At 52.1% G+C, this 25,591-nt stretch overlaps 1 pseudogene; it reads right to left on the reverse strand.

Moving 5' to 3' along the window:
• Window positions 1-19,725: 19,725 nt before the first annotated feature.
• Window positions 19,726-21,615, reverse strand: LOC105724921 (uncharacterized; annotated as a pseudogene).
• Window positions 21,616-25,591: the final 3,976 nt, after the last annotated feature.

A 25,591-nucleotide genomic window follows, 5' to 3' on the forward strand; every position in this document is an offset into this window, starting at 1 on the left:
GCCACCGCGCCCGGCCACAAATCATTCTTTAGAGAGCCACATGAGTGAGCAAGTTCAGAGAGACAGGGAGCCACAGAGCTGGGTGGCCTCCCTCCAAAATGCTAATGACGATGGTGGTCACAGCTCCATGACCACGGTTTCAGGCGTGGTGCTCGGCACTGTATTTGATTTCCACAAGCACACCAGCTCCTTGGGAGGTAGATCTTAGCACCCTGCCTTGTGAGGAGGAAGCAGAGACACGTGTCTTGCTCAGGGTGTCACGATCCAAGTGGAGAAGCCAGCAAAGCCTCCATAGCCTCTGCTGAGTCTTCTGGGTCACCAGTAACTGGACACAAGTGGAGGTGTCATCTACAGGGTCCAAAACTTGGGACAACTCCACTGAGCAGGGTTTCCTTGGTGACCCTGTTGTCCCAGAAATTCTGGCATTGCCAGAGCCTGCAAAAAAAAAGTTAGACTGAGGTTTAGATGGCTTCGTGTGGAAGTTTCCCTGCTTATCCCTAAGTGTGGTACAATATCCTGAAAGAGAAGAGCCATTGGAGTCTGTTTCCGTTCTTCTCCGGATTCATGTGGGGCACTTAGGAGCAGTTAGAAGGTGCCTTGTTCCTGGCCAGGTATAGGTCAGATCTCAACTGTCACCTATGAGGGCAGCCAGGACATGGGACCGGCTTGGAGAGATAGAGAAAGAAACGTGGGATGAAGGAAGAAGAGAGAGTGTGTGTGTGTTTCATGTGTGTTTCAGAGACAGATTGACAGTGTCAGGAGCTGATAGAAGATGAGGACCAGTCAGGGCAGGGAGGCAAACTTTGAGAAATACCCAGTGGAGTGCTCTAAGTTGAGACTTAGAGAAGAGACTGAAGGTTTGCAAAGCAGGGGAACACTCAGGGATTAGAACTGTGGGTGGATGGCCCTGGGGTAGAGTCAGGACCCTGGGTGCAGAAACATACTCCATGCAAGAACTTTCTGGCAGGCACAGTCAGAGGACGGGCTGCCTCAGCAGGATGTGTTCCCCACCACCAGAGGTGGTTAAGTTTGTGCAGAGGCACAACTTGGCGTGGATGACGTAGACATGGAGCTCAATGAGACGTCCTTAGTGGGATGGAGTACTGAGCAAGATGGCAAGAACAAGGACAAACAGAGGGTGCTACAGTGAACCTGGAAAGCTCCATGTGAATCTTTTTATGAGTTAAAACATTATGAGTCTGTGTGATGACAATTACAAGCCACTGATGGAAGAAATCAAGGAAGACCTAAATGAATGGGGAGACATCAGTGTTCATGGATTCAAAGGCTCAGCACGACAAAGATGTCTCTTCTACCCACTGATAGCAGTTTTAACACCATTCCTATCAAAATCTCAGCAAGGTTTTTACAGATACAGACCAGCCCATTCTCTAATTTATATGAAAAAAGAAAGTCCCTAGATAACAATCTTTGGCAGAGAAGAATGAAGTGGGAGGAACCCTACACCTGGTCCTGAGACTTACTACAGAGCTGCAGGAACCAAGTGTGGTCTGGCAGAGGGCAGACACGCAAATTAGCAGCACCGATGGAGGCCCAGCGCCTGACACTTCTGACCTGTGAATGTTGGCCCATCTGACGAGTTTCAGAGTCTATTCTCGCTCTTTCCTTGTCCTTTATCCCTGGGGAAAAGCACGCTGGCAGGCAGCTTCCACATCACCCTGGCATGGGACAGGGGCCATCTAGGTGGCAGGCCAGCCTTCAAACGTCTGCACATCCTCACTGAGCAGGTCCCCACTCCATCTCCTCTCCTCCCAACTGTTAGCCATCTCCGTCTCGCTCCTCGGAGCCCCAGAAAGCTGTGGGTGCCCCCCAGACCATTCCAGCTCTGCAGAGGGCAGATGCCACCACACCTCTGTCCCAACCTCCCCCAGCACTGTGTCTCTCTAGATGGCCACCAGCCAGTCCACAGAGTCTCAGATGAAAGATGGGGTCCAAGTTCCCCTGCCTTGGCATCCCTCAACCCACCATGAGGTGTCTCTCTCTGACCCCTGGAAAGTCGGGTGAGTCATCTCACCATGCAAGGCGTATTCCCGGGGCCTCTCAGTCAGCAGGAACCCCTACCCCTGGCATCCCACCCTACACTCTTCCCTCCTTTTCCGCAGGAAGCGCCAGATGCCTTTGCTGTCTTAAAGCTGTCATCCCTGTGCGTGCTTCTGAGAGCAAGTTTGGACTGTATGGGGTGAGGCTTCCCCTCGGGGCCTCACTGGGCTCTTCTGGGTCTCCCTTCCTGAGATAGCCCCAGCCTTGAGTCTGGCTGGAAGGGAGGGAGAGCTACAGGCAAAGAGGAATGACCGGCAAGGAAGCACGTGGGGACGGGGAACAGCTCCTCTAGCTGTAGTCAGCAGCGCCTCCCTCGTGCCTTCCTGCCAAGGGACCCAAGGAGCAGAGGACCATCCTGGTTTCCCTGGCAAGGGGACAGATGTGAAAAAGCCACGTCTCATATGCCTTCAAGAGGCTGCCTCCAGGCAGGCAGTGGGTGCCAGAGGGGTGAACAAGCCTCCCGGCAGGTGAGACTTGCCTCCTAGGCAGGAATAAGCCTCCTGGGCAGGAAGAGGAGCTGACAGCAAACCAGTGGAGCCCAGGCAGCACCAAGTGCGAGGAGAAGCCGGGGGAGGCGACAGAGCCTTTGTCTTTACTTTGGGGTGTTTTCCACTTCGCTCACTGAACTTGAAGTGAGGGGTGGCTGGTGTGGAGGCCTGGCTCAGGTCTTCCCTTCCTCCCTTCACCCCCAGTTCTTTACAACTCACACCTGACCCATGGGACCATGGGGACTTAGACGTGGAGCCCACCTGGGGAGGAGGGCCTTACAGCACCTCTTTTCTTGCTGATGAGGAAATGGAGGCATGGGGTATCAACATGACCTGGGCAAGGTGGACCCAGCCCTGGGTTCATTCCTCTTTCCTGGTATCAGCTGCCGCATTTCCTTGGGGTGTCAACCCCATCACAATTGTATTCCATCGCGCGGTTCTGCAGTCCTGCATGGATGCCTCCACTCGGGAGAAGGATGTGAGCAAGGCTGAAATACTCAGCACAATCCACCCCGACTGATGAGATGAGTTCAGATGAACACCTGGCCCAGTTCACTCTAAGCGGCAGCCTCTGGGCTTGTTTGCAGCCCCTGATGTAGCCCAGGGAGCTACAGGACCTGCCTGAGACCAAAGCCAAGCCAAAGAAAGCTGAGCGAGAGAGTGACAGACTGCATCTTGGTGACGTTGTTAGAGCATCTGGATCCAGCTATACCTGAAGCTACTCCTTAAACATTTTAATTATACTCCTGAAAGTGTTTCTTTTTGCTTAAGACAGCTTGGTTTGTGTTTCTATGATTAGAACCTGACAGGGTTGTCTAATCTAGCATATCTGTCCAGGCCTCCTTTTCCTCATCCTCCCCTCCGCCAGTACAAAGAATGGAGCTTTTCCGAGACTGTTCACAGCAGGAAGCTCTTCCACCCGCCTGCAACCCATAATTAGGGGCCTGCTGGCTGAGAGAATATCATTCTCCTTTGCACAGCCTCTGGATCTACCGCTCTGCAGTTCCACCATCACGTATCAGCCTCACTGTGCGTGAGACACATTGCCAATGTCCAGAGCCCTGCGCTCAGCCAGTCGCAGACCCCCAGGCTCTCTGAACCCTGCAGGATGAGGGGCTTGTACCCAGAGATGGACTCTCAAAGCCCCACAGCTTGGCTGCCGCCCACGGCCCCAGCTTCCTCCACTGCCTCAGGGGAGCTCTCAGGCCTGCCAGGACTGACAAGCTGTGAACACACATCGCTGTGGGGTGGGGAGGGCTGTTTTTTCCAATGGCCTTTTCCAAGCCAGAAAGAATTGAAATGTGAGCTCCCCCTCCTTTAACCACAAGCGGAGCTGCCAGGGTAGTCAGCTCCCTCCTCCTGTGTGGTGGGAGCCCATGTGGGCACACGGCCACAGCAGCGGGGAATGTCATAGGGCAGGGAGGCGGAAGGCACCAGGGGCTTCCTGTGGCTCAAATAATGAAAAACACCCCAGATAAGTGCTGGGGTTCCATGACACCACCTCCTGGAGCTCTGAGGCCCTAGCAAAATAATTTCACATCTCTAAGCCTCGCTCTCTCAATCCATGAAATGGACATACAAATCCTTCCTGCCATGGTCACTGTGAGGAAGAACGGGGTAATTGGCAGGGAGGGTGTGAGGTGGCGCTGGCGTAGAGTAGGTGCTCAGTGAGTCGCGGTAGCCATAGCAATCATCCTGTGAGGCAGGTACCTTTGCTGCCCCCATTCCACAGAGAAGAAAGCAGCAGCTCTGTGGGCAGCTTGCCTGAGGGGACAGCAGCGGTTCTGGTCTCTGAGACGCTCCAGGGAGTTGGCTTCAATGGGAGCAGCCGCTGAAGCTGGGCAGGGAGCAGCTGTTACTGGTGGCCCCTTAGGGTAAGAACTGGTCCCACATCCCTTTCCAGAGGTGTGACTCTGAGCCTCTCCATTGGGGTCTGGGGCAGCACGGTGCAAGGGGACTCTCGAAGGAGAGGCACCCCATCCTGGGAAGAGAAGGGATATAGGGATGCGGGCTGGGCCCAGGAGGCCAGTTCCCAGGGCTCCTGGGCTCGCCACAGATGCTCTCTGGAAGCTTAGGGGCGTGGGGGGCTGGGACTGCGTCTGGGGGCCTGAGACAAAGACAGACTGTCTAACTCAGGTGAGAATCAAGATTTCAAGAGGAGGGAAAGTCCAAGAAAAACCCCTAGAGCCCCAGGACATGTGCTAGTGGGTGAAATAATTAAGAAAACCTGCCCGATCTCCCACGGAGACACCAGTCCTCCCCTGCCACTCGGGGCTGATACTCACCGTGGAGCTCCTAATTCTTCACAGCTGTCCCTGTGAGACCACTGGAGGGGGATGGGGGCCAAAGTGTGAGGCCTCAAGGAAAGAGGGGAGTGGAGGGACAGGCCCAGAGAGATATGGGAGGAGGGGGAGATGGTGGACCAGAGACAGACAAAAACAGAGAGGCAAAGGGACAGACAGCGAGGGAGCCCCAGCGTGAGACAGAAATGGGGGGTCAAGAGAGAATCTGATTGACTTAGGAGGCCTTGTGATCGGCCAATTAAGAGGATTATGGAAATTAACGAGATCAAGCCAAGGTCTGGGTGTTTGTGGTCTGGAGACCTTGGCCTGGTGCCAGCCTAGACCCCATTCCCTGGGAGCTGCTGCAGCTCCAGGCAGGCAGACCTTGGGCACTGGCCCTGAATCCCACCTCTCTCTCCCCACCTCAAATCACCCAGAGGAACCTGGGCACATGCACTGTGTTCTCTGTGGGGCACCCGGTCCAGGCCTCACTGCTTAATCTGCAGATGAGGAGGTGAGGTCGGAGAGGAAGTGACTGGCTTCCAGACTCCCCAGAGGGAAGCCCATCTCTGATGGCCACAGCTTGTGAGCCAGGCTGGGGAGGGTCCTGCAGGCGAGCGGATGCTGCTCCTTCCCACCTGGAGACCTGAGACATTGGAAGGTCATTAGAAGACACAGAAGCCAAAATATCCCTGCCCTGTTCTGGAAAGAGCCTGGTCCTTCCTTGCCCTCAGGATCAGGAGGGAAATGAAGGGCCTGCTCCCAGCTCCAATGAAGGTCCCTGAGGGGAGGTCTTGCAGCCCTGTTTTACAGATGAGGGAGATGAGCCTCAGAGGGATGAGGGTCTCGGCCAGCGTTTCTCAGCTGGTGAGAGGAGGATCAGGAAACCGGAAACCAGATGCGCTGCTCCCCCCCATCCCTTCCCTCTACTTCTTCCCTCCCTTCCCTCCCTTTCATCTTCCTTCCCCCTTCCCTCTTCCTTTTCCCTTCCCTCCCTTTCCTCTTCCTTTCCCCTTCCCTCCCTTTCCTCTTCCTTTCCCCTTCCCTCTTTCTCCTTCCCTCCCTTTCTCCTTCCCTCTCTTTCTCCTTCCTTCCCTTTCTCCTTCCTTCCCTTTCTCCTTCCCTTCCTTTCTCCTTTCTCTCCCTTCCTCCCACCATCTTTCTCTCCTTCCTTCTCTCCCTCCATTGCCCCTCCTGTCTGCCCTCATTCACTCATCTGTTTTCCCCACACTCATGACTGATGAGAGGAGAGGGACAGACACAGAGAAGGAGGCAGAGAGAAGGGCTGGGCAGCCCCCACTTTAGCTGGCCAGTCCACTGAGGGCACCCGGGTAATAAGGTCGTCAAGTAAGGTGGCCTGAGTAAGTCTCTGCTGCTCCACATCAGAGCAACCCCAGCTGGTTGAGGGAGCAAATCAGTGGCTCTTGGGAGCAGTGAGGGCTTGAAGCACCCCATGGCCGGCATGTGGTGGAGACATTTAGGGCCCTGGCCAGCCCAAGGACCTGGGCTGGACCAGTCAGATCCTCCCGCCTTCTCTTTCTCTCTTGAAGCTGAAGCTGAAGCTCAGAGACCAGCAGGTCCCGTGGTGGTAGTGGTCTTGGTCCCGTGGTGGTGGTCTTGGTCCCATGGTGGTGGTGGTGGTCTTGGTCCCGTGGTGGTGGTCTTGGTCCCATGGTGGTGGTGGTCTTGGTCCTGTGGTGGTGGTCTTGGTCCTGTGGTGGTGGTGGTCTTGGTCCCGTGGTGGTGGTGGTCTTGGTCCCGTGGTGGTGGTCTTGGTCCCATGGTGGTGGTGGTCTTGGTCCTGTGGTGGTGGTCTTGGTCCTGTGGTGGTGGTGGTCTTGGTCCCGTGGTGGTGGTGGTCTTGGTCCTGTGGTGGTGGTCTTGGTCCTGTGGTGGTGGTGATCTTGGTCCCGTGGTGGTGGTCTTGGTCCCATGGTGGTGGTCTTGGTCTTGTGGTGGTGGTGGTCTTGGTCCCATGGTAGTGGTGATCTTGGTCCCGTGGTGGTGGTGGTCTTGGTCCCCTGGTGGTGATCTTGGTCCCATGGTGGTGGTTGTCTTGGTCCTGTGGTGGTGGTTTTGGTCCCATGGCGCTGGGGTTTCTGGAATTCTGATGTAGGCCTTAGAGAACAGATGACCTGTGTTTGAACCCTGGGTGCACGTGGACCAGTTCTGGGAGCATCTCTGGTCATCAGTTTTCTATAAAATGAGGATAATTAGAGACACCTTGGAGGTGAGTGAATAACAGCGGAGACAGGGCTCGTGTGTGTCATGTGGTTCCTGAGCCTCCCTCCCCATCAATGTGGGGTAGGGGGTGAGGCTTGGTTACCTTGTGGGCACCACACAAAAGGTTGCAGAAGCCTGAGGTAGAGGCAGATAAGGGATATCCTTCAAGTCCTCAGGGCCACAGGGACAGGACCTGCCACCTGACTGTGTCCACAGCACAGGAGTGAGTGGGCTCCTCTTCCAGCCGGGGAGTTGGTGGGACCTGTGGAACCCTTCAAGTCTTTGCAAATGCCAGGTGTTGCTTCCTGATGGCCCCTCCTCTCTTGGGGAAGCCCCTACCCACAGGAGGCCACGCAGGAGGAGGCCCTGTCTATGTGTCCGTGTGTCTGGGAGCCAGAGGTGCCTGGGGTGGGATGTAGAGATCTGCCCGAGGCCTCTCCCTCCACGTGACCAGGCTTCCTCCTTCCACCACCTTCCCTGAGAGCTGGAAACAAGGGTTTTAAGAGGGCCTATCTCCTTCTTCTTCATTTTGTTGCTGCCTTAGGTTTTTATGACTCACACAAGTCCGGCACGCAGGCATTAGCTCAGCCATTCAGCCTGGGCCACCCAGCCAAGTGCCCTCCTGGGATGGCAGCAGCTGCCCAGCCCCTCCACAAGTTCTGCCCTCCCAGGGGCTGTCAGAGAAACTCACCCAGTCCATCAGAGTTGAGTCCCAGGTGCAGGGATCTCTCCCACTGTAGACAGGAGGCAACTCCACCTCAGCGCTCCAGGCATTCTGTGGGTTACCCAGAGCCCCATGGAGTGATGGTAGCCACCCCTGAGTGGAGAGGCAGGTGGGCCTGGGTGTTGACCAGCTCCTGAGAGCAGTTGCAATCCTAAGTCCTTCTGGGCCACCTGCAGTCCATGCCGGGACCTTGCTCTGTGGGCCTCATTGGTTCTCATACAGTCCTGGAGTTGGAGACTAAGGACAGCTCCATGTTACCAAAGATGCAGTGGAGACGCACAGAGCAGGTGACAAATGTGCCTTGGCTGGGTGTCCTGAGGATTTGCAGGACCCTAACAGGAGACAGGCATTGTCACAGCCCCTACACAGCTGACCCAGAGCTGGAACGGAGCTAGATGGGGCCTGCTGGAATAGGCTGAGCAGCAAAACAGAACAGAACAAGCGACCCACATTCAGGAGAGCCTTCGTGACTCCACCAGCCCCTTTTTCCCACAGCTCTGTCTGCCTGGAGGTGTGGGGCCACTCACAGCTCTGACCGTGCCCAGCCCTGTGGACAAAGGACCCATGGCCACCTGATTCCTGGCCAGCCCAGCCTGGTACTCACAGGGTGGGGCTTCTCTGATGCCCCATGTGCCTCCCCATTCCTCTGGTAGGCCACTGTGCTAACCCACACACATCTGTGAAGTGCTGGAGTTTTGGAGAAGTTCCCCTAACTGAGCTGCGACCATTTAGCATTTGGGAAAAATGACGAAAGCAATCATGGGTGGGTGTGTTTCATCTGCCCAAGACAGAAGCCCCATTCTAAACCCAGCCACGTTGAAGCAGGGTTTTCATCTGCTTACAGACTCCGCCCCAGCCTCCAAGATGGGTGGGGACATCATTGCATCTCTGCCTGTTACCCAAAGGTGATTGGGCTAGGAATGGACAGGGAACACTGCTCGACCTATCAGAGGCTTCCCCAGGATTTTTATCCTGGGACTGGAGCTGCTGGGGCCAATCCCTGAGGACGGAGACTGTCCAATAAATACCAGCCATTTAGGAGGTGAGGGGAGAGTCCTAGTGGGGTTGGAGAGCCTAGTTGTTGTTGCCCTGGAAAAAAGAAAGAATTTCGATAAAGGAGTTTCAGTGAAGTACAAATGACAATAGGAGAGAGGGACTTTGTTCCAATGCCGCTTCATGGAAAAATGATCATGAATTGAAATGACCATGCTGGGATTCGCTCTAGAAGATATTTTCTTCTCCAAAATAGCCAATATTGAAACAATTTTGGCTAATGGTTTTATACTCATAAACATAGAGTTAGAAGCCCTCAGGGCTGAGATGGTGGATTCAAGATGTCCTGAGTTCAGCAACTGAATACTATCTCCCTCCTGGACCCTCCTCATTCCTTCCCACCCTACTGAGCCTCTGTACGCTTTAGCCTGTAGGGTTTCTTACAAACTCTTAATATGCAAATAGCACAGTATTCTTAATTTAAAAAAAATCCCTTGAGTAAGACTACATGGCAAGGCATGGTTAGCTTCCCTCAAGTTACTCTATGTTCTTGAAAGTAATCGAAAGTAATCTATTGCAACTGCTTTAAAATATTCTAGAATTCCCATTTCTCCCCTCTCTCTTCCTTCCCCCAAGTTGGCCAGCTTCCATTCTGCCCTATAAGATTAAGTTAATGATATCTTCAGGATCAGCATGTCTTTGTCTGTAAATGTGGGAGTGTGTCGCCTCCAAGACTTGCCTTGGCAAGGCCCTCCCCTCCCACTCGGAGCCCCTCCCCTCCCCGGGTGTGCAGTGCCAAGCTGGGGAGCTGGCTCGAGAGTAAAGAGTGGGCATCTCATTCTTTCTCTCTGGGGCTTGCTGCATGGACCTCTCTGCGCATTCTGGGTTAGGGGCGGCATGGGTCCAGGTCGGTTATCTGAGGCAGCTCCAGGCAAGGAGAGATGTGGGATAACTCAGCCAAGAGGTGGTCTTTCCTCTGGGCAGCATCAGCCCCATTTCCCTCTTGGCAGATGCTCCATAAAGAGTGCTTCTCTCAAGCCTGTAATCCCAGCACTTTGGGAGGCCGAGGCAGGTGAATCACGAGGTCAAGAGATCGAGACCATCCTGGTCAACATGGTGAAACCCCGTCTCTACTAAAAATACAAAAATTAGCCGGGTATGCTGGTGCATGCTTGTAGTCCCAGCTACTTGGGAGTCTGAGGCAGAAGAATCACTTTTGAACCCAGGGGACAGAGGTTGCAGTGAGCCGAGATTACACCACTGCACAATCTGAGTGAAAGAGTGAGACTGTTTCAAAAAAAACAAAAAAAAGACACACAGTAGGCTGATGATTTGCCTTATTGTCCTGGACTTAGTGAGACAGACACCAAGAGAAGGAGGGAGGGAGGAAGGGAGGGAGGGAGGGAAGGAGGCAAACCGACACAGAACAGAGCCACGGAAGTGCGGGGAGCCAGGCAGTTCCGAGGCTTGGAGATGGGGCAAGCAGCCCCAGTCCAGTAGGCTGCTTGAGTGAGACCTGGGAACCAGGAATCATCCTTGGGTCCTCTTTAGCCAGAGAGACAGACAGCTGGGCTGCAGAGCTGGCAGGGTGAGGACAGTGGGGGCCTTCCCAGACCTTGTCAGCCACAGGCCAGTGTGTGCTTGCTCCCTCCCGACCTGCCCCATTAGACAGCTGTGTCCTGGAACTGCCCCATTCCTGGTCATGAGGGAATGCTGTTAAATTTGCAGAAATCTTGTGAGCTGCTTGTTAAATGCAGCTTTTATTATTAAAAAAAAGAATAGTAAACTTACAATGAGATACGTTATATTAAAAACAATTGTATTAAGAGTAAAGGTAATACTTAAAACTCATCAGACCCGTCGCTTCCTACTTATTTTACCATTGAGTTTATGTTTATTTACAATCTATCTGGCGTTTATATGGTGGAAATACCATATAATATGTACCATATAATACTGCCTGCCTCTCCACAACTTCCAATGATGTCAATTCGGTGGGATTATTTACACCACAGAAACTCGAAAATAGGATAAATCAGAGTCCACCCCTGCTCCCACACTGGCACTGGCACTGCTGACTTCCTGGTCCATGAGTGCTTAAATGTGCTAATATATGTTCCATAAACAAGATAAAGCACAGGCAATACTTAGGGCAATCATGCTTCCCAAACTTTCCAGGACAGTTTCAGTTTAAATATTCTGCCTGCGGTCAAACTGTGGGACCCAATCAAGGTTCAGAGCCAACGTCAGCCACAGGGAGGCCACCTCGAGGTGAATGCCTGACGCTCAGACTTTCACCCTGTCTCTTCTTCCCGGCCCCACAGCACCAGACCTTCTTTTCATTGTACTTTAATTTCACTTTTAATCTCCCAAATTGATGTCACAGATATCTCAGATTACCTCCTTTTTTACGGACATCAAATCTAATGCTAAAACCTGGAGGGGACAGAACCAGTCCGTTTCAGGGCCAGACTTGAAAATAAATAATAATAAAATTCCCAAGCCTTAAGATGTCCATTGCCTGAAATACACAGTTTAGAGCTTGAAATTTAAGTGACTCACAAACCACACAGCTGGTGACCCTCCCCACCTTCCCTCTCAAGCTAATTGAATTTAAAAAATACTTAAAGAGGCCTGGCCTCTCCAAGAAGGAAACTCCATGTACTTCCTCTCCTCTGGGCTGGAGGCACGCTTGGCCACACAAGACAAATAAAAGCCCCGTTTGGAGAATCACTCGTTTCCCACGTGGCTTCTGCAGTCGGTGTAATGTAAGAAACACAAAACTCATGCACCCAGCTTTGGAAGTCGCTGTGGGTACACACCTGAGAGCGAAGCCGGGGGATGGAAGGGTGTTTTCTCTGTGTTTAAGCCCCTGTACTGGCTTCTTGAGATTCTAGATACTTTGCACACACACAAAATGCTGATCTGTGCACTCAGGGCAAAAGGCAAGTCATAAATTCCAAAGGAAAGTGCGCAACCTAAAATGCTGTCAGGAATGGAAGGGAGGATTTCGAAGGAGTCACATCAAAATGGTAAACGTGTTCATCTCACAGTGGTAGGGTGGTGGGGCTTTCATTTTCTTCTTTACAGTTCTCCGAATTTTCCAGGTGGTGTATGCTGAAGAGATACGGCATTTCTTTTATAGTTAGGGTGGGGGAAAATGCTGTTACTTGCTTGATTTTTTTTTGTTTGTTTGTTTGTTTTGTTTTGAGACAGGGTCTCAGTCTGTCACCCAGGCTGGAGTGCAGTGGTGTGATTTTGGCTCACCGCAACCTCCACCTCCCAGGTTCAAGCGATTCTCCTGCCTCAGCCTCCCAAGCAGTTGGGATTATAGGCCTTCACCAACACGACCAGCTAATTTTTGCATTTTTAGTAGAGATGGGGTTTCATCATGTTACACAGACTGGTCTTGAACTTCTGACCTCAGGTGATTTGCCCGCCTCAGCCTCCCAAAGTGCTGGGATTACAGGCATGAGCCACCGTGCCTGGCCTAGTGGTTTAAATATTTTACCTATTTGATCCTCATAGCAACCCTAGGGTACCACTTTATCCGCATTTTATAAATGAAGAAACTACAAACCAGAGAAGCTAGGTCATTTGCACAAGGCCACACAGCGAAACAATAAGCTATCATTTTTTATTTCATAGATCCTACTGCATGCAATGCCTTATGCCTGTAGTCCCAGCAACTTGGGAGGCTGAAGTAGGAGGACCACTTGAGGTCAGGAGTTTGTGAGCAGCCTGGGCAACATAGCAAGACCACATTTCTACAATTTTTTTTTTAATTAGTTAGGCATGGTGGCATGCAACTATAGTCCCAGCTACTCGGAGGCTGAGACACGGATATTACTTCGCTCAGGAGTTGGAGGTTGCAGTGAGCCATGATTGTACCACTGCACTCCAGCATAGACAACAGAGCAAGACCCTGACTCTAAAAAAAACAAAACCAGCTATCATTCTGTATTTCATGGTATCAAATACTGGATTCTGGGGTAATAAACATCCAATTCTTCCTCTAAAATCATAATAACATAGCTCAGCCTTTTATGTCAAGGAATATCATATCCCACTGTTGTCTCCTTAGGAGCAGGTGATGAGATCAATTCTGCCTTGCCATGATTCCAAATATTGGATGCCAACCAACAAAACATAAGTCAGTAGTTTAACCCTATTAAAACCCTTTGCCAGGTGTGGTGGCTCACGCCTGTAATCCCAGCACTTTGGGCAGCCAAGGCAGGTGGATCAGGAGGTCAGGAGTTAGAGACCAGCCTGGCCAACATGGTGAAACCCCGTCACTACTAAAAATACAAAAAATTAGCTGGACGTTGTGGCAGGTGCCTGTAATCCCAGCTACTTGGGAGGCTGAGGCAGGAGAATTGCTTCGACCTTGGAGGCAGAGGTTGCAGTGAGCCAAGACTGCACCACTGCACTCCAGTAGGGGCAACAGCGTGAGACTCCAGCTCAAGAAAACAAGCAACAACAACAAAACCCTCAACTGTGTGGGCTGATTGGGTGGGCAGTTATCTGGGAATTTAAAAAGCTGCACTTTGTTGAGAGTGCTTTTTTGCCTTTAAAAAAACATTTTTATTGTGATAAAATTCACATATCATTCAATTTAACCATTTACAGTGCACAATCCAATGGCTTTTAATATATTCACAGAGTTATACATCCATCACCAAATTCTAGAACATTCCATCACTCGTAAAAGAAGCCCCCTAGCCATCAGAAGTCACTCATTCCTCCCTGCCTCCACCTTAGGAAACTATAAATCATTTTTTATTTCTATGGATTTGCCTATTCTGGACATTTTATATAATTGGAATCAGACAATATTGTTCTTTCTTTCACTTGCCATAATGCTTTTTTTTTTTTTTTTTTTTGAGACAGAGTTTTTCTTGGTTGCCCAGGCTGGAGTGCAGTGGCATGATCTTGGCTCACTGCTGCAACCTCCGCCTCCCAGGTACAAGCAATTCTCCTGCCTCAGCCTCCTGAGTAGCTGGGACTACAGGTATGTGCCACCACACCCAGCTAACTTTGTATTTTTTTTTTTTTAATAGAAACGGTATTTCACCATGTTGGCCAGGCCAGCCTCGAACTCCTGACCTTGTGATCTGCCCACTTCAGCCTCCCAAAGTGTTGAGATTACAGGCGTGAGCCCCCACGCCCGGCCACCATAATGCTTTCAAGACTCATCCATGTTGCAGGATGTATTGGTACTTCATTCCTGCTTACTGCCAAATAATATTGCATTATATGGATGGACCATTTTTCATTGATTCATTCATCAATCAGTGGCATCTAGGATGTTTCCACTTTTCGCTGTTGTGAACATTGCTGCCGTGAGCGTTCACGAACAGGTTTCTGGGTGAATGTCTGTTCTCATTTGTCTTGTGTTTATGCCTGGAGTGGAAGTGCAGGGCACGTGGTAATTCCAATTTAACCGACAGAAAAACTACAATGCAGCTTAATATTCTCAAGACATTTCCTGCCAACTTCTGCACTTGCACCTGGGCAGTGCCCTTGACAGCAGCCAGGAGAGGGAAGGGATGTTACAGCTCACAAAAGTTGGTTGGCTTTTCCTGGCCACCTCCTTTAGATGATTAGAAACATCTTTACTTACTAGAAAATTAGTAGAGGTGACGGGCTCTAATTCAGGTCACTGTGTTGCTGGAAAGTATTTTGAAGGGTTGGCATTGTTTTGGCTCCTTCGGAAGCAGTAACCCTACACCCACAGACACACAGACACACACACACACACACACACACACACACACACACACACACACACACACGCACGCCACCTCTGGGAATTCAGACCCTTGGAATTAACTATTTGGTTTATTTTTGGTGAGAGGAGAGAGTCAGATGGATGTAAGTAGATTTCTTCCTTCATAAGCAAAGCCCAATAGCGTTGCTTCCACCTTCCGCGAGCCAGGCCCGTTGGTCATTTGTTTATTACTGCAGCCAGGCCTGAGTCAACCCAGGGTGCAGCCACCCGCGGTCACTTCCTGGTTGTGGACACAGGGCTGCCTCAGAGCCAGGAAAGACCCAGAACAGGCTAGACAGGCCCTGCCTCCTCCCCACCCCCGACCCCAGAGGCCCTGGGAACACGTGTGTCCTGTCCCTCTGCAGGGAGCTGGGGCGAGGCCCCTCAGAGGAAGTGGGCTGGGCCTGGCCAGGTGCTCGCCCTCTCCTGAGTCAGAGCAGCACTTAGAGACGGCAGACTTCCAGGTGGAAAGTGCAACATCCTGACGTCTTAGGGGCCCAGCCAAGATCCAGATGTTTGGCACCGACAGGCCCCAAACCCGGGTGATAGAATCTGACACTTTTTTATAGAGTGTAGGCACAGCTGGCCAGAGGAAGCTTGTCTGTATCCATTCCTTCTCTCCTGGCTCCACTGCGCTCCGAGTTCCGATTCCAGGCAACTTTTGACAGCTCATTCTTTTATTCTTATGCCGGGAAAAACTCAAGAGTCCCCACCCCCATTTCCATAAGAAGGGACACTGGAGGTCTGGCCTATTTGATGGAGGGTTGAGAAGGGGATGTGGATGAATGTAGTGCTATAGGAGACAGGGGTCCTGCACTGAATGGGGTCTCAATGACAGAATCTTCATGGTCACTCTTTCTAGGCTTCTAGGACCCTAATGCAAATTGCACAGAACCCCCAAAAGGCCCAGAGGCAATGCCTTAAGAGGCCTCAGAAAGGGATAGAGACCAGGAGAAGATGAATCTTTTTTCCAAATCATTCTTCTCCCAGCATTCCTGGGGTCCCTAGTCTGGCCCCATAGGCAAACGGGACACCCCTTGCACTCCCCACCTCTGCAGCTCTATTCTTCTTCCTTGCTGCCAACTCGTAGATCTTCATCATCTTTCTTGGCTCCAGTGCCCCTTCCTCCCTGCAGCCTTCCAGGAGCACCCCAGTAGAGTAATTGCCTTCTCTTCCCTAAGCCCATGGACTAGGATGCATTCCATGATGGTGCACATCAGCTAGCAAGTCTCCCCAGGGACAGGGATGGCCAATCACCTCTGCAGCCTCCACCCCAGCCCAGGGCCCTGGACATGACAGCCACCCTTGCTCACTTAAAGTTTGTTGACATGAAGTGAAATGCAAGAAGAATCTATTGTGGGGTGAAGAGGGGTTCCCAGAGCTGGGAAGGAGGTGCTAAGGTGGAGCCACCCAATAAGGCTGATGCCTCGAGCAGGGTACCTGCAGTATGGGGGCCCTTGGACCTGCCTCCTCTGATGTGCTTGAAAAATCATTACATTGCCAACTGTGAGAAATAGGAGATTGCACTTAGGAATCCAGGCATTCAGTTTTTAGCAAAAATAAATAAATAAATCCCAGCAAGAGAAGCCAGAGATGAACAAGGCCTGCCCCTGAGCCAAGACCGTGTCTTGATAACTCGGATGAGTTTTTGAGTTTCCGGCCTGGGCTCAGTGGGTACTGAGTTTGGGATGCCCTCTGCTAGTAGGTGCTGAGGAGAATGCAGTTGCGCTGGGAATGGGCAGGAGGAAAGGAATCTTTCCCAAATTTTACTCCAGGCCTGACTAGGATTTTAAATCCACACCTGAGAGCTGCCCTTTACCTTCCTACCACGAAGCGCCTTCTGAAGAGGGTGATGGGACCATCCCCTCTGCCTGGCGCGTCTACATTCGGGTTCTCTCTCAGCTGACAGCAAACCCTCCTCAGGAACTCCATGTAGCATTTCTGGGATGTTCTCCTGCTTTCCAGAAAACCAGAGTGGGTGGCCTGCAGGAGTCCCCACGGGCATGTGTGGAAGTGGTGACTGTCCCCAAGTGTCGCCTCCACAGAAGAGAGGCTCATGCCTTCAGTTTCTATTTGCTGTCAATTTGTGTCCATACCAGTTGGTTTAATGAAATTTCTAGATAAAAACTAGAAACAAGGTATCTGTGAAAATGCTTCATGATGTGTGGATTCATCTCACTAGAGTTGAACCTTCGTTTTTTATTCAGCAAGTTGGAAACACTCTTTTTGTAGAATCTACGAAGGAATATTTCAAAACCCACTGAGGCCTGTGGTAAAAAATTGAATATACAGTGATAAAAACTGATAACAAGCTATCTGTGAAAATGCTTTGTGACAAATAACGCCTGGGCGGATGAACCTGCTCATGGTCTTCACTGTGGTGATGGCTTCCTGGTCATCTACCTATGTCAAAGCTACCAAATTGTACACGTCAGATAGGCATGGCTTGTTCTCTGTCAATTATGCCTCAGTGAGGCTATTTAAAACATAAAGGCTGGCTTACACCTGTAATCCCAGCACTTTGGAAGGACGAGACGAGTGGATCACCTGAGGTCAGGAGTTTGAGACCAGCCTGGCCAACATGGCAAAATTCTGTCTCTACTAAAAAATACAAAAATTAGCTGGGCATGGTGGCAGGCGTCTATAGTCCCAGCCACTCAGGAGGCTGAGGCAGGAGAATCGCTTGGACCCTGGAGGCGGAGCTGCGGTGAGCCGGGATTGCGCCATTGCACTCCAGCCTGAGAGACAGAGCAAGACTCTGTCTCAAAAAAAAAAAAAAAAAAACCCATAAAAACAACAGCCACCATTTGAATTGATTGGCATTTGGGAGAGCAGGTCAGTAGTGATGGGCCAAGGCAGGGCCCAGATTACAGGGACCAGGTGGGTCCAGGTGCCCCCAGGAAACCCCATCTTTCTCTCTTTGCACTTCCCTCTCCCCTGGGCCCTTCCTGGGCTTCTTTCTAACCTTCCTTTTGTCCAGGAGTCCTCCAGTCCCTGGTAGGTGTCAACAGCTCCCAGCTGAAGAAGGAATACCCAGGGAGATCCTGTATCCCAGAGGCCTCTCTGTGGAAGCAAAAGGCATGGGGAGACACACCCACCCCCTCCTTCCTGCCTCTGTGCAGCCCCTCTGTCCTCTGCAAGAGGCCTGCTGGGAGTGGCTGCTCACTACTGCAGCCATTCCCAAGGGTCTCAGCTCTGTTTCTGTATTTGCTGAAACCCACAGTGCGCACATCAGTAATCTACCAAATAATTTACCTAAAGAGGTAAAGGAAAGCAACTCTTATGCTAGCAACAAAAGCTTACCTTTGTAGGGCAATCTCTCTCTGCCCTGCCCCTGCCCACCCAGCCCCTCTGACCAGCAAGGCACTGCACCAGCCAGGGGGGTTGCCATGCTGGGCAGGCCTCTCCATTCTGGTCACAGTGGCAGTCTGGGATCCCTGCTCTCCATCTCTCTAATGAACTGTGACTCTCTCCTGGAAAGCATCTGTTTTCACAAAATGTAACCATGGAGGAGTGGGCAAATAGAGAGGGAGGGCCAGAGGAGCTCCTTGGGAAGCCGCAGGCATGCCCGCCAGACGGGTTCACCCCTTCTGCAGCTAGGACTGCAAAGGAGAGACAGGTGGGCCTCAGGCTGCAAGGGGTACTGAGGCTTCCAGGGGCCACAGGGAGCTGAGCCACTTGCTCACCCTGGCTGGGGACACACCCTGGCACATCCTACTGCACCCCCATGTCGTGGGAAGGCTTACCCTGCTGTTCCCCGGAGCTGGTCTCCTCTTAAGAATGGTGTGCTATGAACAGGGCTGTGGGACCCTCCTCAGGGGTCTAGGCTTTTTGAGGGAGGAAAAAGTTTGTCTTCTACCTTTTTATCTTCAGTGACTGAGGTCCTGCAAATTAAACTGACAAAAGACAACTGACAAGAGAAAAGAACCAATTTAATTATACCATATGCATGGGCATTCGCAAAAATGTGACCCACTGAGGTGGTTAACATTTGGGGCCTGTGTAACATCTTAACAAAGAGCCATAAACTGTGGAGATGTGACAAGACAAAGGAAAAATGTTTCAGCTTCTAGGGATGGCAAACATGGAAAGGTAAACATATGGCGGAAATAATGGAAGGTAAGGGTTATTTTAGTAAAGGTTATAACTATTCCACCTGATGCCATCTCCAGTGATGAGTTGTGGCTTCTTTCTTGTACAGGAGAGGGCAGGGGAAACCTTCACAGGATGAATTTCTGGTCTGGGCATGGTGGCTCATGCCTGCAATCCTAGCAATTTTGGAGGCTGAGGTGGGTGGATTACTTGAGGTCAGGAGTTCGAGACCAGCCTGGCCAACATGGTGAAACCTCATCTCTACTAAAAATACAAAAAGTAGCTGAGTGTGGTGGTATATGCTTGTAATCCCAGCTACTTGGGAGTCTGAGGCATGAGGAACTCTTGGAGATTGCTCCACTGCATTCCAGCCTGGGCAACAGAGTAAGACTCTGTCTCAGAAACAAAAAGTTGGCCGGGGGGAATAAATTTCTGCCCTCCCTTAAGGCAGATGGGAGCATGGAGAGTAGAGAGCTTTTTCTGCACCTGGCTGTTTCCCAACTGCCTTCAGTTCAAAATAGTCCTTATGCCAAAGTGGCATCCTTCAGGGCGGCATATTCTGATGCTTCCACACTCCTGCCTCAGTGCCTGTGATCTCCCCACCATTCTGCCTTTGCTCCAGAGAGGTGTGCATGATGCTGCTGGGAGTCTGGCGATGGAGATGAGATTCCCAGTGTTGCTCATTATTGGGGCTAGCGCCCTTCCTACGCCTTGATTTCCTCTTTTGTAAAGCCGAGAGGAACACGGCGACTACCTCCTGGGGGGCAGTTATGAGCACTCCACAACAACATAAGGTGAAATGACAGGCTGGGTGCACCAGGTTCTCCTTACACACCAGCTAGATGTATCAGACAGAAAGCTACATTACAGAAAGGGACAATGGTGTTCACAGTGACTTCTGAGCCATGCAGCACATCACCCCCAAACACTGCCATGGATATTCTCTCACCGAACTCTTATAATTATTTTATTTTATGGATGAGAACAGGAGAGCGTAGAGACATTTGGTGCCTGGCCCAGGTCGCAGAGCCCATGCCATAGCTCAGGCTCCCGGTCCCACACTGCCTCAGCCCCGGGCTCCCCTGCTATGGCTTACTGAGATGGTGAGTCCTGCTGTCCCTTGCAGGGTGCCTGAAGGCCCCAGGGAGGTGTGGAGGGAGCGGAGTTTTGCAAAGGGGTGGTGCTACCCAGATCAGGGCTCCACATGGGCAGAGGGAGTTCTGGAAGGTTGGAGGTTCCCCGAAAGACAAGCTGAGGAAGGGAGACAGCAGCAAGACCAGGAGGAAGACCAAGGGAGTGAGAGATGACAGGACCAGAAAGAGGCAGGCAGGAGGCAGGGGCAAGCCACTGCAAAGGAGCAGCTTCCTGAGATCAGCTGCTGTGGGCACAGGGTGCAGAACTCGGTGAGACCCAGGCTGGCTGGTGCAGAAAGCTCGTGCCCTAGAGAACTGGAGGATGTCTGGTGCATTCCCATCACTGGCAGCTCCTTAGAGGCACTGGCTTAGCAGGAAGAGGCCAGCCAGACACTGGGGCAGGTGGGGTGGGCACACAGGGAGCAGCGGGGAGCCAGACGGGGAGAGAAAAAGAAGCTGGCCCCAAACGTGGGCAGAGCAGCCTCACACTTGGTCAGCTACATATGGATGAGGACACATGGCTCTCAGGTCTGGTGATCCCGAGCTCTGGGGAGGGCTGAAGCGCAGCAGGCTCTCCCACTGCTGGTGAGAAGAGAAGCTGCCAGCCACTCAGGGGCAGCGTCTACAGCACCTACCCAAGTGAGGAAACCCAGTTCTACCCCCCAGGCATGTTTCTGACAGTCACTGTGCACAGGTGCAGGCGGAGACAGGATGTTTATGAGGCAAGGTTCCTAAGAGCTAAAGATCAGAAGCAACCCCAAGTCCACCAATAACAGAAGAGAGAGCAGTGATTGTGTTCATGTGATGGGCCATGTGCAGAGCCGCAATAGGGTATGAGCAAAGAGCAGGCAATGAAATAGATCTCCCAAACATGCTGAGCGAAAGACATCAGACACCGACGAGGACATGCCCAGTCATCCCAGGGCCAGAAAGAGGCCCAACTCAACTGTGGTGCTTAAGAACTTGTAAGTAAGTGATAAACATCGTTATAACCAAGTACATGACTCACAGAAGTCAGCGCAATGGTTTCCTCTAGGATTCCTATGAGACAGACTCTTGGGGTGCTCCTGAGTCAAGGCAATTAGCCGTTTCCTATGGCATAGATGTTTGCTTTCAAATTCTACTTTACGTGGCAAATACCCATTTTATGACTTTTCTGTGATGTGTGACCAATCACACTTCACACAGCAAATGGGGGCGGGGAGTGGAGAAGCAGCCATCGCCTCACCTTCAGGACCTACAGAAGGAAGGGATGAATGAAGCCAGCTTCCCTAATCCAGTGATGTAGACCAGGTGGGGAGGAAGGGAAGGGCCTGCTGGGGGCCAGCTGTGATGTTCAGCATCAGGTGCTACCTGGTGGACATGCCAAGGTGCCACCCACCAACAAGTGGGCCACAGGAAACAACTGTAAGACCCGCAAGACGCAATTATGTCAGGGAAATGGTCACTTCAGAAGATAGGCAGGCAAGTGGGTGGATCAGATTTACCTATGGGTATTAGATGCCTCATTCCATGTGGATGTGAGTGACCGTAGGAAGAGGCCCAGCGTTGCGAGCCCTTCCGCTCCGCAGGACAGCACAGAGCACCTCACCTGGTAGCTCCAGAGCTGAGGGTGCTTTGTGCACCTGGGTGGTGGGAAGGCTTGGAGTGAGGAACACCCAAGGCGCCCCTGCCCCAGACCTGGCGATGTGCAGAGGCCCTGGCGGGGGATGATGCTCACAGGTCCCTGAGAAGCTGGACTCAGGTCAGTGAGTTCCCCCAGGTCCCGGAGCTGCTCACAGGCACTACTGACTTTCAGCTCAGGTTTTCCTGGCCCCAAGAAGTCATTCTTCCTACTATGCCATGTCATGATTCATTCATGGAGTGAGTTTCTTGAAATACTTCTCTTAGAATTCAAAAGCAAATTCGAAACACTTTTTGTTGTTGTTGTTTTACTTTGCTTGGGGGGGCCCAATGGCCTCTTACATCAATTAAGTGTGACTGTCTGAAGCCCTAAGTGAAACTCAATTCTGCATTTGGACTTAACCTGCCAATTTGTAGATGGTCAGACCTGTTTCAGCCTGTGGAAATCTGTAGATCAGTGTGATGTGTGTGTGTGCATGTGGGTGAACATGCAGGTGTGTGGTCGCTGCACTGATGTTAGGTTAGGTGAGGCTGTCTCATCGAGCCTCCAGCACAGCTGTTAGGGGCTGAATTGTGTTTCTCCCAAATTCATGCATTGAAGCCCTAAACCCCCCATTCCTCAGAATGTGACTATATTTGGTGACAGGGCCTTGAAGGAGTCAGTTAGGTTAAAATGGGGTCGTTAGGGTGGGGCCTAACTGGTGTCCTTACAGGAAAAAGAGATTAAGACACAGACAGACACAGAGGAAGGAACACATGTGGACACGGTGGGTGGGTGGCCATCTGCAAGCCCAGGATGCTTTCAGAGAAACCAAACCTGTCAACACCTTGATTTTGGACTTCCAGCTTCCAGAACTATGAGAAAAATTAAGCTGTGGTAATTTTTAAGCCTCCCATTCTGTGGTATTTTGCTATGGCAGCCTGAGCTGGCTGAGACACCAGTGTCCAATCTGTCAGGGCTGGGAAGTGGGTGCATCCCATGTGCCTTCTTGTCCTCTACAGCCCACCCTTCATGAAGGTTTTGCCCCAGGAAGGAGCCTCACAGGTCACCTGTCCAGATAGCCTCTCTAGACCCAGGTGAGGAGCGGCCTGCCCGAGCTCACATGGCTCCTGCTTGACCTGCTGCCACTCTTGAGGCAGAAGGCTTCATGGGACAGGGTGGGGGGCAGACCTGGGTGGATGCCATGAGCCCATAGGGAAAGATTGTCTATCATAGCTGCACGGTAGAGTCTTGAAACTCAAAAGCATGCCCCTGCCAGGGTCTCCCCAGAGCAATTAAAGCAGAACCAGGGAAATGGGGCCTAGGCCTATGCATTCACTTTGGAACTTCCCTGGGAGCCCTAATGTGCAGCCAGAGCTGCAGTGCCCACTGAAGGGGCATCACGGACCCCCGGAGGCAGCTGTAGCTCCTGCCACCTGGGTGCGCTTCTTGTGCTAGTTGAGCGTGCTAATGCCAGCCTGTAGGCGTCCCTCCATCCTCTTGCTAAATCCTCCTTGAGCAATCGGTACCATCCACCTGCCTTCCCAGAGAAACCACTCTGCGGCTTCGCTCTCCGTGTGGAAATCGCGTGCCATTTCTGCTGTCACGGATTCCTCCAGACATGTTGAACATGGGCTCGGGTCCCTCCCCGCACCACACCTGCTGCCTTCCCCACGCACTCAGATGGGATGAGCTCAGCTGCTCCGAGAGCAATGCAAGAGCCAAACCCTCCTGGGCTCCAGCTTCCCCCACATGACTGCACCCAGCTCCAGGCTGGGGTGGTGTCCGTGCAGAGGTGTTGGCTGCTGTGGGGAGCCAGGCAGGCCAGGGTCTAAAGTGTGGCCTTGCCACTGACTAGCAGAGTGGTGGGGGTCAAGCGACCTCCCCGCAATGAGCCTCCATTGATTCCTGTGTAAAGCAGAGCCAGCGACACCTGCCCCTGGCTTTGATACAGGAGATGTGGTATGTGCCTGGGGCAGGCAGCAAGAAGGCAGAGATGCCTTCGTTACTTTACCTTTTGTCTCTCTTGCCTTGCACTCTTTGGGCATCCTGTGATCAGAGGAGATTCCAATATTGCTAAGGAGGCTGCAATCGCAGGGACATCCCCCGGCAGTTCCCTACCAACCCCTGGAAACTCCCTCTCCTGCTTTTCCTTCTGAGAATCTCCAGAGTCAGTTCCTGCCAGGCTCTGCCAACCCTCTAGCATGCCCCAGGGCTGAGGTGAGAGGGAATGGGGAGGGAAGGGGACCTGTGCAGGTGGGTGGGCCACCCGTCTCTTTGTCTCTGCTGCTTCCCGAGCAGCAATTCAGGATCCCACTGGGGAGCTGCACACTGCACTTTGCATTCTTGCTCACCAGCATCTAATACACCAGAAGGAAGCAAGCTCAGCACCGCTCACGTGCTGTGCCTTTGTGTGGATTACAGAAGGTGCCCCCTGGGCAGCAGCAGCCGCTGGCTTGGCGTGGGAAAAGCAGCATCAGCTGGATTTCAGGTCCAATTTGCCTCCTAGCTGGGCACCTTTGGCCCAACGCAACTATAGCGCTGAACAGAACAGTCCTGAAGACCATTACCATTTAATCATCACCCAAAGAAACCATTTCCAGCAAGGGAAACAGCAGCTCACTGTAAAGTCTGATTCTGCAGCGTCTCTTTGCAAGCCCTGCATCTGGAGCATGAACTCCTGGAGGAAGGTGATGCCCATGGGATTCATCCCTGGGTCTCCTCTCTGCCACACAGAGTAGGGTCCTGCACGGTATGCAGGCTCAGAAGCAACAGGCTGAGCCAGTGCTTAGAGAGCTGAGACAGGGGTTGGGCCTTCTAATTAATGGAAGGGAGTCGGGGGTAGGATTTAGAATAAATGCTTGCTGAAGGTCTCATGTATTGGAGGATGAGAGGAATCATGCCATAGCTAAAATAAAGCCAATATCACTGATGCGATACACTGTGGCTCTGTCCTTACCGTGTGGGCTTTCTAGGTTATCGTGCCTTTCTCAGCTGTGAATAGTCGAGTTAGCATCCCTTAGCAGATGCAGAGGACCTAGAAGACAGTGTGGGGCAGATGCAGCAATACTGAGGCATAGGCCCAGGCAGGCTCCTGGATGCCTTGGGCGGAGTTCCAGAACGAAATGCCTATGAGTCTCCCAGGACAGCACAGGGTTTGACTCTCAGCTTCCCCTTGAAATGTGAACTTTCTCTTCCTGTTGACCTCCACTCTCTTGGCTATGATGCTCAACCCATTCATTGATTCTGCCAGCAAGCATCAAGCACCTACGATATATGCTTGGAGGAGCTCACCACAGGGGAAGGGGAGTTAGAGGGGGAGCCACCCTCCCAACTGACAGAGGCAGAAAGGAATTTCGGAAACGCAGCTTTCTGGGAGACATGCAGCCTCCACTTGGCAAACGGCTGCTGTGCACCAGGCCTTGTAACAGGAGGACTGCAAAGCTCAGCCAAGGGAAGCTTTGCAATTGGCCTGTGCTGAGGCCTGTCCATGCCCAGAAGAGCAGGGGACCAGCCCTTGTGGATGGAATGGAATCAGATGGGCTGATTCCAGAACTTGTGCCTTTCCCAACACCTCTCCCCACTCTCTGTCCACGCACCCCTACCCTGCTGCTTACCATGTTGTGGTTCTGTTACCTCCAGCTCTTACCCACCCAGTGGGGTTTTGGTTAGGCCAGGAACACCTGCTTCCAGCATGTGCCCTCAGCCTCTGCCCTCCTCACCGGAGCAGTGCTCTCAGCCTCCCCCTGTGCCAGGAGAGCATGACCCCTCCCCACCCAGCACCCTTGCTCTTCATTGAGAGGGGCAGGTCTACAAGGGAGGGGATGGGCTTGCACTCCTGCATCTCAGGCTCCAGGGGGCAAGGGCATGGGAATAGTATAGGGTCTGCAAAGTGGCCTGAGACCGCTGCCCGCTCATTATCTGCCTACTGTGGGTGGACGATTTCTCACAATATGTGGGTTGTGATTTCCTTACTATCTCCATGAGGGAAGAGTGGCCAACCATGTTCTACAGATGAGGAAACTGAGAGGCAAGACAGGGATGGGATGCCTTTGCCCCACATCACCGCGTGGCTCAGAGCCACATCACACTGCATCCTTGAACTTCACACCATGTGCTGCTTTCTCCGCGCCTCCTTCCTGCATCCAGCCACCCTGGATGTGGAGGAAGATCGGGATCCTAAGGGACCAGGGTGCTTCCGACAGAGGCACCCCATGATGTC

The sequence above is a fragment of the Aotus nancymaae genome, unplaced genomic scaffold (genome assembly GCF_030222135.1).
Source record: "Aotus nancymaae isolate 86718 unplaced genomic scaffold, 86718_ANA_hifiasm-v0.15.2.pri h1tg000014l, whole genome shotgun sequence".
Taxonomy (NCBI): Eukaryota; Metazoa; Chordata; class Mammalia; order Primates; family Aotidae; genus Aotus; species Aotus nancymaae.